The sequence below is a fragment of the Cornus florida genome, unplaced genomic scaffold, assembly GCF_030987335.1.
Source record: "Cornus florida cultivar Cherokee Brave unplaced genomic scaffold, ASM3098733v1 CherokeeBrave_3.0.0_Hap2_Chr05, whole genome shotgun sequence".
NCBI classification, from domain to species: Eukaryota; Viridiplantae; Streptophyta; class Magnoliopsida; order Cornales; family Cornaceae; genus Cornus; species Cornus florida.
The window spans coordinates 51,523,404-51,542,245 of record NW_026775575.1 but is presented as its reverse complement, the minus strand read 5'-3'; the positions used below and the strand labels follow the sequence as shown (position 1 = coordinate 51,542,245).

Here is an 18,842-nt window from a genome sequence, read left to right as displayed (position 1 = left end):
TAAACTATCATGGACTTCCTAGTGAAGAACCTTGCAAGCATTTGGATGAGTTTCTTGAAATGTATTCCACCGTGAAATACACGGACATGTCGAATGAAGTTTTAAGAATTAAACTTTTTCTTTTCACCTTTAAAGACAAGGCAAAATATTGGTTCAACAATCTTAGGCCTTTTTCGATAACTTCTTGGGCAGAAATGCAACAAGAGTTCTTGAAAAAGTACTTTCCGGTTTCAACGACCAATGCCATGAGAACTTTTATTAGGGAATTTTCTCAAGGGGATGGGGAAATGTTTTATGAGGCATGGGAAAGGTTTAATGATTTTCTTAGAAAGTGCCCTCATCATGACATACCTAAGTGGCAACTAGTTCAATATTTCTTTGAAAGTTTACCGGATAATCACAAGGGTATGGTTGATGCATCCATGGGTGGTTCTTACCTTGACAAGCATGAAAATGATGTGTGATAATTGTATGAAAGCATGAGTGAGAATTCAATACATAGATCCTTATCTTCTAAAAATGGTAGAAATCTAGGTGGAAGGAAGAATGTTGGCTTATATCAAGTTGACAACTCCAACGACATAGCCGCCGAGATGAAATCTTCTTCTCAAAGGTTTGATCAATTTTTGGTCGACCAAAATTTGGCGAATCAAGTATCTTCCTCCCCTAATCATGTTCATCATTGTGTATCCAATGAATCATATATAACTTGTTCAAGTGTCTTGCATTTTACTTGCAATTGTCCCTATTGACATGTGCAAAGTGAGCCCCATGAGTAAGTCAATGCTATATTTGTAGGGAATAATCCCTATGGCACTCATTACAATTCAAGTTGGAGGAACCATCCAAAACTTCTCTTGGAAAAGCTAAGAGGAAGGCTCAAATCCTCCCCAAGGTGGTTTTCAAGGGAAGTATGTTCCACCTCCAATGCAAAGCCAAGGTTCCTAAGGTTTTAGATTATCATCATTTCAATCATATAGAAATCAATTTTCAAACTCTCATTTTCCTAGCCAATCATTATATTCTCAAGGAAACTCTAGGAGTCCCGTTTTTGAGGAGAAAGTGTTGATCGCTTTAGGCACCCTAGAGGCGAATACTTCGTTGCTTCATTCCCATTCTCAATCCATTGCTAAGTTAGAAACCTAAGTCGGGCAAATAGCTAGTATCTTAAATGCTAGAGAGAAAGGGAAAATGCTGTTGAATGCACCACCAAAGCAACAATGTGTTGTGGAGACTCATTCCTCATCGGAAGGTCACACAATTGAACATGTCAATGCGGTGACAACCTTGAGAAGTGGGAAGGTTATTGACAACCAAGTAGGTATTTCCAATGAAGAGAGTGAACCGGTGCAACAAAAAGTTAACACCGTCTCGTTTCACATTCTATTCCTCCTTCATTGCATGTGCATGATCATTTTATTGATAAAGTTGTCAAAAATGATTTGAAAGATGAATTGAACAATGACTTGAAAAAGGATTTTGAAAATGTTTTTGAGCCAAGAGCTCCATTTCCGGATGCCTTGAAAGGATCCATTTCGCTTGAAAAATAAAAGACCAAGACCAATGAAATCATTGAAATGTATAGGCAAGTGAAAATTAATCTTCCACTTTTGAATGCAGTCAAGCAAATTCCGGCTTATGCCAAGTTCTTGAAAGATCTTTATACTTAAAAGAGAAAAAACAAAAGCCAAGTACCAAAAAAAGTGGTCTTGACCTAGCAAGTGAGCTCTATTTTGCAACACAACACTCTCCCAAAGTTTAAGGACCCCAATTCACCTACTACCTCTTGCATTATCGGTGACCATGTCATTAATTGGGCTCTTCTAGACTTAGGATCAAGTGTCAACCTTCTTCCCTACTCTGTGTATCTCAAATTGGGCTTAGGAGACTTAAAACCGACGTTAATAGTTTTGTAACTTGCCGACTGATCCATCAAAAAGCCTCGGGGTATCATAGAGGATGTTTTGATTAAGATTGACAAGTTCTCCTTCCCCGTTAATTTCATTGTCATAGACACGAAACCGGTTCCGAACCCCAAGAGCCAAATTCCCGTTATCTTTGGCTGTCCTTTCTTGGCAATCGTAAATGCCAACATAAATTGTAGGACGGGGATAATGAAAATCTCATTTGGGCATATGAAAGTGAAGTTGAACATCTTTAATCCAACCCCGAATTCCATTGACAAGCATGAAGAAGTGTGTGCTGTTGGAAAATCCATTGCCAATGAATGTGATAAAGTTGAGTCCTTGTTTGGAAGTGGAATTTCCAAAAATCTACCTTCAAACTTGAATTCAAGACAAATAGTTTCAAAACCTTGTGTTGAAAGGGCATGGAAGCCCAAGAGTTGCCTTGATGAAGGACCGTCAATTCCATTTGATCCAAATCCAACAAGTTCCTCAAAGAATCATTTGATGGATGGGGTTCAAAGTGTTTTTCACCCCGCCAAGGAGGGGATGCATAATAAGATATTTGATTCGGGCTAAAAGAGCCCAACGTCTTGCTTGAGATGTTAAAGACTAGCAAGGCTTCGTAGGGTTTACAATCCTATTCCTCCCTCAATTCTATTTTACCTTTCATTTCTTGCGTCGTCTAGATATATTCTGGGTTCATACACATTGTTGGGGATTTTGATTGGAAATGCATGCACTTTCATTATGAAATTAGTCATTTTGTACCTGTTCGATCGATCTCTAAAGAGGTTCGATCGATTGAAATCCATACCTATATCAAACCTACATCTAATCACCTCTTTGTCCCATCGTGCGAAGTGTTTTGTGATCGATCTGAAATTCCAAGATCGATCCAACTTTTTTTTGGATCGATCTTCACTTCCGACACTTAGAAATTTTTTGAACCCTGCATAAAACAGCTCTCTGTCTGATTGTTCGAAGTTGTCTGCAGGTTTTCACCTATTTGATCGATCAAAGTATCTTTTCGATTGATCTGTGTCCCTTTGTTGACTTTAACTTTGACTGCATTTTTGATTTAATGTTTATTTTATGTTATTTTATTTTATTTTGTTTTATTTTCAAAAACCTCAAAAAGATTTTTATTTTTACTTTTATTTTTATTTTAAAATTTTTTAAAAATCCAAAAATATATATTTTCTTTATTTTTCATTATTTACAAATATTTTCAAAAAATTCCAAAAAGATTTTATTTTATTTTTTCAAAAATCCAAAAATATTTTGAATTTTGAATTTTAATTTGTAAATATTCAAAATTTTCAAAAATACTGTGTTGTTTTGAGCTTAGATCCATCTGTGATCCCACAGATCGATCTATGTTCGATCGATCGAATATGTTTTTTGATCGATCGAACATGTCGGGGGCAGTTTTTAAAATAGAAGCCAAGGGTCATTTGGATCGATCTCAAAGATCGATCCAAGACCCTAGCTTCCCTCCCACCACTGCAATCACCTTCCCCACCTCCGGCGAAGCCTCTGGCAAGTTCCCGATTTCATCTCCACCCCTCGATTTCGTCTCATCTCCCTCGTCTCCACTTCTCTCTTTTGGCGAGGTAAGTTCTAGGTTTTGATTTTGATTTCGAGCTTCAATCTTGTGTTCTTCATGCTTTCTGTGCTAGATTTAAGCTTTGATGCTGATTTCTTGCCATATATAAACTTTGAACACATATGTGTGTATATATATATATATATATATTTGAGTATATATATTGATGCCGAATGCAATTTTGGGGGTCACATGCCATGTTTAGTGACCAAAATAGTGTTGTTGTTGTGTGAGAAGGCCCACGACCTTGCTCGAAAGGCCCCCGTGCCATCCACGTCACAGATCTGTGACTTTTCAAATTTCTCGAAGTAGTTCGATCGATCAAACTTATTCTCTGATTGATCAGAGAATGATCGATCGAACTTAGTCCTGATTGATCGGATAGAGATCGATTTAATACTTTCCTGATCGATCGAACTTCACAGATTTGCATATGTACACTTCACAGACCATCTATAGTGTTTATGTTAGTTCCTTCATGCCCAATGCCTGTGTTTTCCACATTAGATGCATTCCATACTTATACTGTTCAGTATGTTTCACTTAGTCACTGTTTATTTAGTTGCATCATCACTTGCATAGATTCATGATTATTATTCTGAGTTGTCTATTTTATTTGACATACATGTTTCTATATACTGTGCCTCAAATCCTTATTATCTGTTGCTGACATTGCAAGTGTTTCTTTTCTTTTTACAAGCCATGGCACGGGTTAAAACAGTTGCCTGCCGACAATATGAGAGGAGAGTTCGACGGAGATTAGAGGAGCCAGAGGACCAACCAGGACCTTCACATGCTCCAGATCCAGGTCCAGAGTATGTTGAGCAGGCTGAGTAGCCTGAGCAGCTCGAGTATTTAGAACAGTATGAGGAGCCAGCTTTGGCTCAGTCTGACCGCTTTGTCTCTTCTTCATTTGCCTCTTCCTCGTCTCATTCTAATGAGGCTGAGCATACATCTTCTCTTTCTCCACCTCCGGCATAGCATGGCCAGATTAGAGACCGGTCTCTCCCGAGATACTCACGTCTTTCAGTGGCGCATGAGTCAGTTTTTGATATTGCCTTCTTCTCCCGGTCAGTCTTGACACGGGCAGTTTTTGATGACATTGAGCGGCGCAACATATCAGCCATTGTGGCGCTAGTGACTTATCCAGTGTTCTCGCGGCTCGTTTAGATGTTATTCCAAAACCTTCGACTGGCCCCGGGAAACCTATCAGAGTTGCAGGCCACCATATATGGCTACCCCATCTGGATCTCCTTTGACATTTTAGCCAGATCTTCTTGGTGTCCGTATGTCTGCCCTTTTAAGCTTCATTGTCCTACCTTGCAGAGGCCTTCAGACGCAGACATGGCCGTTGCACTTACAGGCCACTATGCAGCTGGCAAGACATTCGCTACTCGGACTTACTTGCCTGACGATCTATGGTTCTACGATTCGGTCTTGAACCAAAACATATTTATGGCGGGCTATAAGATCCAGAGACGTTCAGATTTCTTTGCTACTTTATACAGATTCTACACTGGCCATTGCGTATCTATTCTGGAACTTTATTGGAGTGTTATGATGAAGCTCTACACAGACTATATCAGCAAGGTGAAGCCCAAATGGGCTAAGTATCTTCCCTTTACCTATCTCATTACTCAGATCCTGCGGGACCAGCACTTCCCTTTCCATCCACAGGAGTGTCCTGAGACAGGAGCCTATAGCTTCCTCAAGAAGGACTGGAACTAGAGTTACAATGCTCTTATCAAGAGCCTGGAGGACGATGCTGTTTTGGCAGCTGAGGAGGTGGAACTTGAGAAGATGGAGGCAGCAACAGCAGAGGCAGAGGCAGCACCAGTAGAGCATGATCCAGCAGACCCACCGGAGGCTGCAGACATGCATATAGATATTGACTTGGAGCGAGAGCCAGCACATGAGTCACCACACCACTCTCAGGCAGGGTCACCATTACATTTCCCGAAGCTTCATCAAGATGAGCATCATTCTCATGACCCAGTCATCCCTGACGCTCCAGTTCTGACACCTGGCCTAGAAGAGCGTATATAGACTTAGGAGGATGCCATTGTCTCTCTTCGGTCCGATGTGGTCTCCCTTTGCACTAATGTGATACCCCTCAATTCTAGAGCCACGGGTGATCAAGTCCGAGCACAGAATACAAGGGATATCAAACAATTAATATTTAAACAAGCATTTGAATAAAAAAAGAATAATAAAGAATAAATAAATAATAAGCTGAAGGAAACTAAATAATAAATTCCTATTTTAAAATCCTCAAATAAATAATAATTAAAAATCCAATAATAAAATCCTCCAATCTTCGGATACTAGTAATTAATTAAACTACAACTCGGGAATCCATCCTGTGGATCCCTAATAATATCCTAACTGAAATAACTGAACCGAAATAAAAATAATAAGTAACTAATGAAGACGAGTCCTACGTAGAGTCGGAAGAGTGAATGACTGTCTCTGCTCGGCACGAACAATCTCTAAGACTGGAACTGACGAACACCTAAAAAATAATGGTGGGTCAGGCCCACAAACAAGTTCTAATCTACTACATCCCAAACAGAGACCCGATACACGTACACATCCTAATTAATTCAACAATAACTAAATAGTCCATATGTAGATATATACACACTAAAAGAACTTCACTAGACTATAGAGTTGTCTCAACCTGAATAGTAGGCAACATGCAAAATGCACATATAGTGGGCATGAGTACCTAGACCTACCAGGGTACACAACTACGCTATATCTAGCTACACATCCCTGGCGATATACGCACCCTAACCACTGATCCTGAGACTCAAGCTCATATCATGGTGTATAATTATATATTTAAAATCCGTCCTATCCAACCATCAAAAATAAACTATCCAATTATTATTTTAATAATATGTCATCCAACTATTCCATTGACCTGACACGAATAAGTAGGACTTAACACTATGGTTAATCCGTTCCCTTATTAAAAATAGGTAGGACTTAACTTTTAAGTTAATTCATCCCTAATATGCCCCCATCCCATAATGGTGCATTAATCCACATTATAACCAAAGAAAAGTTTCAAATCCAAGGATAATGTCAATAATGTTTACATATAACAATGCAAATAAATATGATATAAATCATATACACATCCTTTGCATTTACTTGAGCAAAAATATAAATTCCAAATAGCATGCATTTAATTTACATCACAAGAAATTAACATGTATCTCAACTAAATTGTACATCTCCATATTCTGATTAAATTAATTTAAATCTAACAATTGATTAAAATAATTTAATCCAGGAATATTTAATTAATTTATCTCTTGTATAATTAATTAAATTCCATACTTAGCATGTAAACTTAAATCATGCATTCCAATTCTTAATGAATTTATTAAATAAATATTTAATACTAATCCATCAATCAAAAATAATAATATCAGTTTAATATCACAATATTAATTAGTTTAACTTTTAAAATATTTAGCGTATAATTAACATTTTTTTTACATACCAAATTCCTTTCTAATAATTTGAAACAATAACAAGTTACTTTAAGTTGACTTTTCATTATGGCTTATGTAGGAATTGAATTTCAATTGCAAACTTAATGTAACAAATTGAAGATTCCTAAAGCTATTCTTCCTCGTTCGGCATGCATGGAAAGAAAACAAAATCTCATTACCATTTAAATCACATTCTGGATTTTCTTTATTAAATCAATTATTAATAGTTTCCTTGTTCGGCACGCACAGATTTATAAAGAATGCCTTATGACTTTACCCACATATGCATAAACTGATTGATTCATGCTAGCATAAATAACATAAATTAAGTTAAAATCAAGGCCACCAACAGCGTAGGCAGAAGAAAACAAATAATTAAAATTCATTATTGAAATATGAACTAAAATTCCTAAATCAATTCATATAATTAGATTCCAATTAATTTATTAAAAAAAAAACCTAGAATTAATCTAGCATGCATAGAGTATGAATCAAAGGAGAAGAGAAGAATTAGAACTTGCCTTTAGGGATTTGATAAAAACCCTAACCTCCTTCTTCCTTTTTCTCTTCCTTCCTCTTCATTCTTTCTCTCTCTAAAATATAGTAAGTGATATATTTTCTAACCTCTTTCACAACTCTATAGTTATATATTTATAGGCAACTAAAATAACCCTAATCCTTTTTCCTATTCCAAGACAAACTAAAATAAAATAAAATAAAATTTAAATACTAAAAAGGTAACTAAATATATGTTACGTATAATCTATGTGTACCCCTTTTTATATATAATATATAAATATATATCAATTTATTATTAAAGCGACTTTCCTTACATATATATATATATATTTATTTATTTATTAAATATACATATACATGGGTAATCATCCGTACCCATTAAACCCCTTATCCAAGTAGCCCATAGAGCCCAATTGATTGGTCAATTACTACTATCCATATCCAATTCCTTAAAAATATAAAAATAAAATAAATAAAATAAAAATAAAAATAAAACAATTAAATCACATTCAATTCAATTTAAACAAATAATTAAATCAATTAAACAAGTAAACAATTAGCCAAGAAAACAACTAAATAATTAAATGCAATTAAACCTATTAAAATAATACCGAGACTATCCTTTTTAAATTAGGAATATTACAACTAATGTGGCATCTCTCCGCTCTGATGTCATGGCTGCGCTGTGCGATTTATCCAGAGACATCCGAGGATCACGCCCCGCTCGCCCGACCTCCTCTTCCTGATCTCTTTATCTCTATATCGTCATTTATATATCTGTGATATTTGACTGTCTTTTTGATACTGTTACTATATTTTTGCGGCCAGTCTGTTGGCCCAAATACTGTGATGTACATTATTTTTTATCTTTTATTACATGTTATCTTTTGGATGTTATATCTCTATATTGATATATTTGTTTGTGATTGACTCTATTATCAGGTGCATTCCAGTGACTTCAGTGAGAGAGAGTGCTGCCCAAATTTTTCAGGACCACCCTTATTCCTCTCTCTCTTTACTTCATTTATTATCCTATTTACACTTGCATGTCCACTGTGCACTGTTATTATCCCTTTTGTTATCTGATGAGTTTTATCCAAGTGCCAATTTTTTTCAGGATCACAGTTAATCCCAAGTTTGGGGGGGGGGGGGGGGGGGGTTATACCACCCACTTTGGATACTTGTGTCCCGGCCATTCTATGCCATAGTTGCACTGGTATACTCTTTCTTTTGATCTCTTTGCACATTGAGGACATTGTGCCATTTAAGTTTGGGGGTAATGGTGTTAATTGCAGTGTTTGCTTTCAATTCAAAATTTTGAACATGACTTGTGTATTTGAGGGATTTTCTATGATTGGTCCATAACTAGCTGTGATTTTGACCTTTTGAGGATTATATTGCTTAAAATTTAAAACTTGCTTGACTTGAGAGTCCAATACTCCTTGTATACCTTGTGAATGCCATTTAGGAATAATTTTTTTGAAAGATTGATATCATGCTTGCACTTGTGGTCCACATCATCATGATTTTGTGATTGTTTTGAGATTCACTATAGGATTCTACACTAGCACAGGTGCACACTAGCATTCATTTGTGGGGTACATGCTTTGTTGATTATTGAATTGGTTATATCCCAATTGACCTAGTAGTGCATTAAAAACTTTCATTGTTGATAAGGTGGATAACAAAACATTTTCATTGAGTAGCCGGAATTCTAGCCTCATCAAGCACTGAATTTCTCACGCTGAAAGGTGGAGGGCCCAAACTCTAGGTTAATAATATGTTAAAAAAAAAAAAAAAAGTTGCAAAAGCAATAAAAAAAGTGAGGACTTCTCCGAAAAGGTGAGAAGTGGGAAATGATTAGATGGCGATTGTTTTGATTTGTAGCCTAGTTGATTTGAGCTTGTAAGTCCTTAGGGGTGTTTAAACACCTAATGCCCTAAAGCCGTCCGGTTTGGAAGTCATTGACCTAATGCTCGACCTCATGGATCGCTAGAAAACTTAATAGATCAACATATTGCACAATGCTTCCATCTTTGATCCTTAGGATAGTTAAAAAAAAAAAAAAAAAAAAAATCGAGCGAAAAGAATAAGCGCACCTAGATCAATAAAGCTTTAATAAAATGTCAACTCTTTGTTTTGATGATCGGGAATAGATTTGTGTGCTAGTTTGAGGGTAATGATGTGATCATTTCTTTAGCTGACTTAGATAGCAACATATTTGAGGCCGGTCCACTCAAAAAGGATTCTAGTATTGTTTTGATTTGCATGATCCTTTTCTTAATGTGTGGAGGACCATACTTGCTTGCTTTACGTTGAAATTTTGGGAGATTGTTTGGAAATGGTTGAAAATTTGTATACTTGAGGTAGTTTTCTCCCAATCCTTGTTTGCAATATTGGTACCTCTTTTTTCAGAATGAGCTTAATGTTTGTGGGTATCATTTCTGGGAACCCTCACGAGACTTCACTCGTCCACTAGGGGTAACATAGGGGTTTAAAAGGCTTGTTGCATATGCTAAATGCAATCGTGTTCCCTACGAAAGTGGTGTTATCCATTTATTGCTTTCTAGATTTATAGTTGTATAGTTCATTTCATTCATTTACTTTGTAGTTCATTGCTAGGGACTAGCAATATTTAAGTTTGGGGTGAGATGAGCGCTGAAAAGTGCGCATTTAAACCCTTTAAGCTTAGGTATTCTAGGACCTTCATCAATCTTACTTTCCTGTTTTAGACTAATTTCGTGTTATTGCCCCTTTTAGGCGCTTAACCCAAAAATAAGTTAATTCAACCAAATAAGAGCCTAAAAGAAGCATCTCAAGTTGAATGGAAGAAAAGAGTAAAGTGTGGAAATCATCAAGTTCGATTGATCACAACATTCCTTCGATAGATCATAGCAAGATCGATCTAGACATTTTAAAATTGATCCAAGCCTTTGTCCTTATCCAAAAGATCTCATCATCTTCGATCGATCCAACATTTATTCGATCGATCGAAAATACTCAATCTTATCCTCACCTACCACCCCACCTATCACTTTTGTCTCTTTTCCAAAATATCCAAAAATATCTCAGAGATTTGTCTTTATTCAAAAAGGTGCCGCCAAGGATGATTGATCTCTGCAGCATTTGTTGGATCTCAGTAATGTTCGATCGATCTCAAGACAGTTCAATCGATCAAACCTCCTTAAGTTCGAAAAAAAAAAGTTCCAGCTCATTAAAAGTTAGCTCATGGTGCAATAATTAAGAGGACCCTAGTGCACGAATTCAGACCATTAGGTATGACACTTGAGCCTCCCATATAAGGATTTTGAGTCTCTTTTACATCATAAATCATAGGAGACAATTCATATCATATAATTTTTCATATCTTGGAGAGGAGGCTAGAGACTAAAGAGAGCTTTTACACATCTTTGGGAGTTCTTCCATTCTTCTAGGGTTTCCATCAAGAAGGAGGTCATTCCTACCATGGAGATAGCCTTTGAGGGTTGGATGACTACTTCAATGAGTGGCTAAACATCTACTTGGGGTTAGCGTAGTCACTAAGTTTGCTTCCTAGACTTAGTTCTTTGTATATTTTTGGGGATTTATTTGTAACAAATGTTTTGATCTTGGATTTGTATAAATATCTTGTGGTTTCTACTTGATGTGTATGGATTAATGCTTTCAATTGATTATCTATTTCTAATCATATGTCTATATATGCTAGAATGGATGATTCATGTGCTTTTCTTTAGATTCATTGGAATTTATGTATGTCTATGTGTATGGATGAAGTTAATCTAGAGATGATAAAAACATAGTGCTTAATTGAACATTCTTGCAATTTATTTGATGGTTCACACTTGTTTCTTGATGGATTGTGCCACACTTTTAGCTTACTTAGTTTAATTTTCATGTCTTTAGTGTAGTGGTAGTGTAGTTGTTTTAGATTCATAGATAGATGGACAATCTATTCTTGTTCCTTGGTGTTCCATACTTATGAATGCAAATGGTGTATGTTTTTAGATATTTGTGTGTGCATAAATTGTGGTTTCATTGAATGGATTTTGGTCTCATTTGATAGGTTGTGCTTTCTATTTGAATTGGCTTGACAATATATACTTATTTGCTATCCATGCTTAGTTTCAATTAATGTCACACACACCCACAAGTTACAATTCAAATTCCCCATTGATATACAATTGCAAATGTCTAGTGAAGTCAAATTTAGTGGTGAGCTCTAGTATACCAAGTCCTCTCCTCTATATCTTTTTCCCTACTTTCTATATTGTTACTTTTGCTTGCTTTAATTCTAATTGCATTTTAGTTTAATTAACCAAACAATCTACCTTTGATCACTCGACTTACTAACCTTAAGCATTGTTTCCATTACTAGTGCACCCTAAATCCCTTGGGACGATCTCTACTCACTGTAGCTATATTTTTAGTTAGCGGTAGTAGTGGCATTTATAAATTTAAAACTTGGCCACACTATTTTGCACAAATTTGGTTGCACCGCGACGAGCACACCAAGTTTTTGGCGCCGTTGCCGGGGATTTGAATTGGCAATGTCGTGTTTTGGAATTAATTAGGGATTAATACTCTTTTGATCATGTCTTTCTTTTCTTTACTTTCTTTTTAGTTATTTATTGTGTTTGTTTTTATTTGGCTATGTGAATTGAGCAAGGAAATTAAGCAAAGGGAAATTCAAAGCAAGGAGCTAAGCTAAGCATAAAAAGGGCTAAAAATCTAAAAAATTGCAAAGCATAGCAAGGCTTGAAAATTGAAAATGAATTGAAGTTGTTTAAGGACCCTTTGTGAGATATTTCTAACTCAATCTCTGGTTAAATCGGATGCTAAAAATTGGATGCTACAAATTGGATGCTACAAATTGTTTCCAAATAGAAGTAGCGCTTCTATCAGTCGCAATGAAATTGCAGATTCTGATTTCCTTCCAAAAAGAAGCAGCAGTGGATTTCCAAAGCTAAGTGGGAGTGCATTTCCAAATCAAAGCACGAAATCGCCTTATTTCCAACTCTAATCAGGAATGATTCATAATTTTGAGATTTGATTTTGAAGGAAATCATCTTATTTCCATAAGAACTGAATTGTAGAAACAAATATATATCGACACAATTTTGGTAAGAACCCCAGGAAAAAAAAATTATTGGTGAATTTGAATTGATCGCTATTTTCTTGTGCAGTTATTAAGGGTTTTAATGTTTGTTTGTGAGGAAAAAAATGAGAGGATTTGTAGGGTACATGACTGGCTGGAAAAGAGTGTTTCAGAGTATTACAATGTGAAGAAAATGTTTGGTTATTGAGCTTGCATCGCAACATTTTCCTAAGTTGCATCCCAACTTTCTCCTAATAAGCATCTCAAATTCTTCCTTATTTATATTCTAATATTTTTTTAAACTGAGTCACAACATTTTCCTAACATACATCCCAAAATCGAGAAAAAGAAAATTATTGGTGAATTTGAATTGATCGCTATTTTATTATGCAGTTATTAGGGGTTTTAATGTTTGTTTGTGAGGATAAAAAATGAGATGAGTTGTAGGGTACATGACTGGTCGGAAAAGAGTGTTTCAGAGTTACAATGTTAAGAAAATGTTTGGTCGTTGGGCTTGCATCGAAACATTTTCCTAAGTTGAATCCCAACTTTTTCCTAATAAGCATCCCAAATTCTTCCTTATCTACATTCTAATATTTTTGTAAAGTGAGTCACAACATTTTCCTAACGTACATCCCAAAATTTTTGTAATATAAATCTCAAAGTATTTGTAAAATATATCCCAAATTTTCCTAATGTGAATCCCAAAGGTTTTGTAAATCATATCCCAACTTCTTCAAAAAGTACATCCCAAATTTTTCCTAGGGTTCCAACTGTTTGGTAACGTAAATCCCAAATTTTACGTAATATTAATCCCAACATTTTCAAAAATTAGCATTAATTGGTTGGACATATATGTTATGTTGTGGCAACGAGGATTTTTATCATCGTTTGTCTGGGATATACTTGATTGATACATGCAAAGAAATGAAATGAATGAGATATATGTCAAATTTAATTTCTCATACATGTGAAAAGGTTTTTTATTTGATTAGTCATACATGTGAAAATGTTTTGTATTTGAGCTATTGGGATAGAACATACTTGGTATGTAGAAGTAAAATTAATTTTTTGTTAATTCAATATTTTGTGCATATGTGAGAAAAGGTTTTGTATTTGAGGCTTTCAGATGGAAGGTGAAGTAAATAATATTCAAGACACAACAAACAGACGAAATGTTCTTGTTGTAGAGCCAGAAGTGATTAAATGGAAACTAAGGTGTAAAATGGAATTTGATAGTGAGGAAGAGGCATATGATTTTTACAATGCATATAGTAGTCAAATTGGTTTTAGCATCCGGAAGGAGTATGGCAATAAAGTTAATGGAAGAATTACATCAAGGGTGTTAGTTTGTAACAAGGAAGGTGTGAAAGGGACTGACAAACGGGATGTATTTAGAAAGACTCCCCGGGCTGAAACACGAACCAATTGCGGTGCACGAATGGTTATTAGATATGACAAGACAAAGGCAAAGTATGTAGTTTCTAAATTTGTACATAAAAAGTCACAACCATCCATTCATAATTGCTGAATGCAGCCATATGATGCCGTCCCAGTGACGAATTTACTCAGTCTAGGCCATCGATGTTGAGTTGGCTTCTGATTTAGGAGTTCCGACTTGTAATGCATATGAGTTGATGGGAAGGCAGTCTGGTGGCAAAGAATCATTTGGGTACTTGAAAGTGGATCTTAAAAATTATCTAAGGATGCGAAGACAAAAGGAACTTCTTTATGGAGAGGCGTCATGGCTTGTGGATTATTTTGAGACACGTAGTTGTGAAGATCCTTCGTTCTTCTATTCCTTGAAACTAGATATTGAGCAAATGATTATGAACATATTCTGGTCAAATTGTAAAATGATCATTGATTATGGCCAGTTTGGAGATGTTATCAGTTTCGACACACAAAGTGGTACATGGCAACAGAACATTTGCAATTTTCTTGGGTATGAATCATCACCGGGAGACCACTGTATTTGGAGCAGCCTTAATGTATGATGAGATAGTAGATTCGTTTGTTTGGTTATTTGAAACGTTCTTGAAAGCGATGGGCGAAAAAACGCCAAAAACGATTATTACGGATTAAGAAGCTATAATGGCGAAGGCATTAAAGCAGGTGAATAACTTTGATGCATCTCCATTCTTGTATTGTCTTATGCTGAAAACAATCGTATTATTTCAGTCATATTTTTTGGATTTGCATGTTTGCAACACGGGTATTAAGTTAATTAATCGTGCAGGTCATGCCGGTGACGAAGCATCATTTATGTGTTTGGCACTTAATGAATAATGCACAGAAGAACCAATTGTTTCTGTTTAAACGCGTTGAAGGAATAAAGAAGGTCATCTCAAAATTAATGTTCAAAATTGAGGAGGAAAATGATTTTATTAGGGACTGGGATTTAATGATTGCAGAGTATGGTGTTGTTGGTAATAAGTGGCTTTCCACTTTGTTAGATTTGAGACATAAATGGGCCCTGGTGTGATACTCCTTGATTTTAGAGTCACGGGTGATCAAGTCCGAGCACAGATCTGAGGGATACTAAACAATTAATATGTAAATAAGCACGGAATACAAAGAGAATAATAAGAAATAAATAATAAAGTGGAAAAGAATTCTAATTATAAAATCTTCAAAAGTTATTGTTGTCAAAACCAATAATCCAAAACCTCCAATTATTTAATAACTTGAGAATCCATCTAGTGGACCCCTAATAAAATCCCAAATTGTAAAGTAAAGAACTGAAACAAGTCCAAAGCTAAATATAGAAAGTACTCCTACATAATGGGAGGAATGAGTGTCTGTATCTGCTCTGCATGTCCAAGCTCTAACTTTGGAACTGACGAACACCTGAAAAATAAGAGAGTGGGTCAGGCCCACATGTAAGTCATATCCTACTACTATCCATACAGAAACCCGATACGCAGATACATCCTAGATAGCTCAACAATATCTAGAATAGTCCATATATGTATAAGTACACACTATAGGACGCTCACTAGTCCAATAGGTCTGTCTCAGCCTGAGTAGAGATACTATGCAAATCGCACATACTGCAGTCATGTGTACCTAGACCTATCAGGGAACAACACTTCTGTCCAGTTATCCATCCTAGGCGATATACGCACCCTAACCATGGTCTTGAGACTCAAGCTCATACCATGGCACCATATCATAAATATATAAAGTCCGTGTCCTCCTAAAACAAAATATCATCCATCTGGTATAGTGGCCTGATATATGTATGACAATCCATTTAGAAAACCAAATTATGTCATTCAGTTATTTACTAACCTGACATCATTATGAGTCAGATTTAACCTTTATGGTTAATCCATTCCTTAATCCAGATTAGGTAGGACTTAGTGTTTGAACTAATCCATACCTAGTATGCCACCATCCCATACCAGTGCATACAATCCTCCAGAAACCATAGTTGACAAAACAGTATTGAACACTCATCAACCATACTCCAAAATAATCATAAATATAGTCTAACAGGTGTATAACCAAACTATGCATCCAACATAAGATTTAGAAATCCTATTCCAGTCCTTTAAACTGATAACGTAAGACTGAGCAGTTAACTCCTCCAAATAGTACCATAACTGATGCGATATATAGTAGGTTTAAACATCAGTTAATTCCATCTAAGCATACATATATTTCTTTTTAGATAAACAATTATATGCTTATAACATAACTGAGACATGATTAACAATTTTAAATCAGGTAGAGAAACCAAAACGCTAAAAACAGTAAGCAATTAAAAGTTAATTATCCGACCTTCCACATATAGGTTCATTGTTTAACCTTATATTAATTTAGTCTTCAATATCCTAATATAAACAGACCTTCCAGTAGTTTTTTCATCTCTGGAACACTTATATACATCATCCGCAGCCCCTGAAACAACTAAGAAAACTCCTTATAGGCCAAACCGAACCTAGAACCACAAAAAACCAAAAATAGAAGAGGGAGCCGTCTCCCCCAAACAAGGGAGCCGGCTCCCTCCTTTGGTGAGCCGTCTCTCCTCCTATGAGAGCCGTAACGCCTAACCTGTTCATCTTCTTCGCCTCCGGCGAAGTTCAGAGCCTCTATACTATTTTATTTAAATACCTAGGGTTCAATTTATGTCCCAGATTAATTATAAACATGCATCATATATCAACGACAAGAAAGTTAAGCACGGTTAATCTCAATGCAAACAGATTTTTAGCGAGAACAACATCCAACTACAAAATAGTTTTATGCAACAATTTAATTATAACTCAAACATGCTTAAATGATCCATATTAACTTCCATTAAAAGTCCTGCAGACTATCTAGGCATGCACAGAACACAGGTTAAAGGGAAAGAGTAGAACAAAGACTTGCCTCTGATTACCATTTAGAAATCTTAAACTGTCGTCTCTAGTAACTCTGGCTACGTCAGTTGTTTTTACCAACCTCTGCTGCTCCTAGTTCAACCCACGAGCATATGTCAAATACCCCTCCTTGATTCAGTCTTAGCCTAAGCCAAAACCCTAGCCTTCTTCTTTTTATTTTCTTCTCTGTTTCTCTCTGTCTCTCTGTATACGGGAACTGGGTTTACAAACCCTTGGCCAACATACTGTTCTTTAAATAAGCTACTATAAAACCCTAGTCCACTTATAATTGGTGAAAGCAAAACCCTAATTGAATTCTAGTCAGCCCCCACGTGAAGAAAATAAAACAAACCCTAAACTACAATTAACACATTAATCTTATTCAATTAATTACGTCAACGGGAAAAATACTAATAACCAAATAATGTAATTACAGAAAAGAAAATACAATTACACAATTATACAAATAATCCAACAATTAAATAAACCAAATAATTAAATAAACCAATTAAAATAATTAGACAAAACATATAATTAAATTAGACAATTAAACAATTAGCCAATTAATCAGATAATCAAATAAAAATGGAATTAAACCAATAATTAAATATAATTAAATACCAGGACTATCCTTTTAAAATTAGGGGTATTACATTCTTTTCCCCTAACAAAAGGAATTCCGTCCTCGGAATTCGCTCTTACCTTCTTCCAATATTTCAGGAAACTGCGAGCGAATGACATCCTCCCATTCCCAAGTAGACTCAGCCTCATTGTGATGACTCCACTGAACACGCACCAAAGGAATAACTTTATTATGAAGGATTATTTGATCCATTCGGTCAACAATACGACATGGTGGCTCCAAATAGGTCGCATCCTACTGCAACTCAATCTCCCCAACATTGATATGTTGATACCGGTCCTCATTGCGTAGAAATTTCTACAACATGGAAATATGGAATATCATTTATGTGTTTGGCACTTAATGAATAATGCACAGAAGAACCTATTGTTTCTTTTTAAACGTGTTGAAGGAATAAAAAAGGTCATCTCAAAATTAATGTTCAAAATTGAGGAAGAGGATGATTTTATTAGGGAATGGGATTTAATGATTGCAGAGTATGGTGTTGTTGGTAATAAGTGGCTTTCCACTTTGTTAGATTTGAGACATAAATGGGCCCTGACATTTATCAAACACGACTGGTCTGTAGGAATGAGTAGCACACAATTGAGTGAAAGCTTTAATGGTCAATTGAAGTATTACCTTTCTAGACAACTTATTCTACCAAAATTCTTCACACACTTTGACAGATAGTTGTTCGACAAGCGGTACAAGGAGTATGAAGCCGAGTATGGCTTGGTGGAGAGGCAACCGGAACTAAAAACAAAGTGCCACATATTACGTCAAGCGGGAAAGGTGTACACCAAGCCAATATTTTAGCTTTTCTAGGAGGAGTTTTTAGTTGCTCTTGTGAGTTAGGCTGTTATTAGTTGCAGTGACTTGGATAACAATGGACACCGTGTTTATAAAGTTACTGGTGAGGACGGGGTGCAACATCGTATGAGTAGGACATTTGAAGATGAATTGTCATGCTTATGTTGTAAATTTGAAAGAGAGGCTATTTGTGCAGGCACAGTCTGAAAATCCTTAAAGACTGCATGTTTGTGAATAAGTTGCCTTCCTGATATATAATAAAAAGGTGGACTAGAAATGCTAGAGATGGTAGGTTAGAGGAAATTGTTTCCACCTACGTGAATCTGGATCCTCAACTTGAGATTAGGCGACAGCATAGGACGCTTTGCCGTATACTGACTGAAATATCTTCCATTGTATCGCACGAC

General features: G+C 35.9%; 1 non-coding gene across 1 annotated transcript; it reads right to left on the bottom strand.

Moving 5' to 3' along the window:
- Positions 1–242: 242 nt before the first annotated feature.
- LOC132310628 (small nucleolar RNA R71) lies at positions 243–349 on the bottom strand. The gene has a single exon (XR_009482657.1). It is a non-coding gene; the product is annotated as a small nucleolar RNA R71 (small nucleolar RNA).
- Between the last annotated feature and the right edge of the window lie 18,493 nt (positions 350–18,842).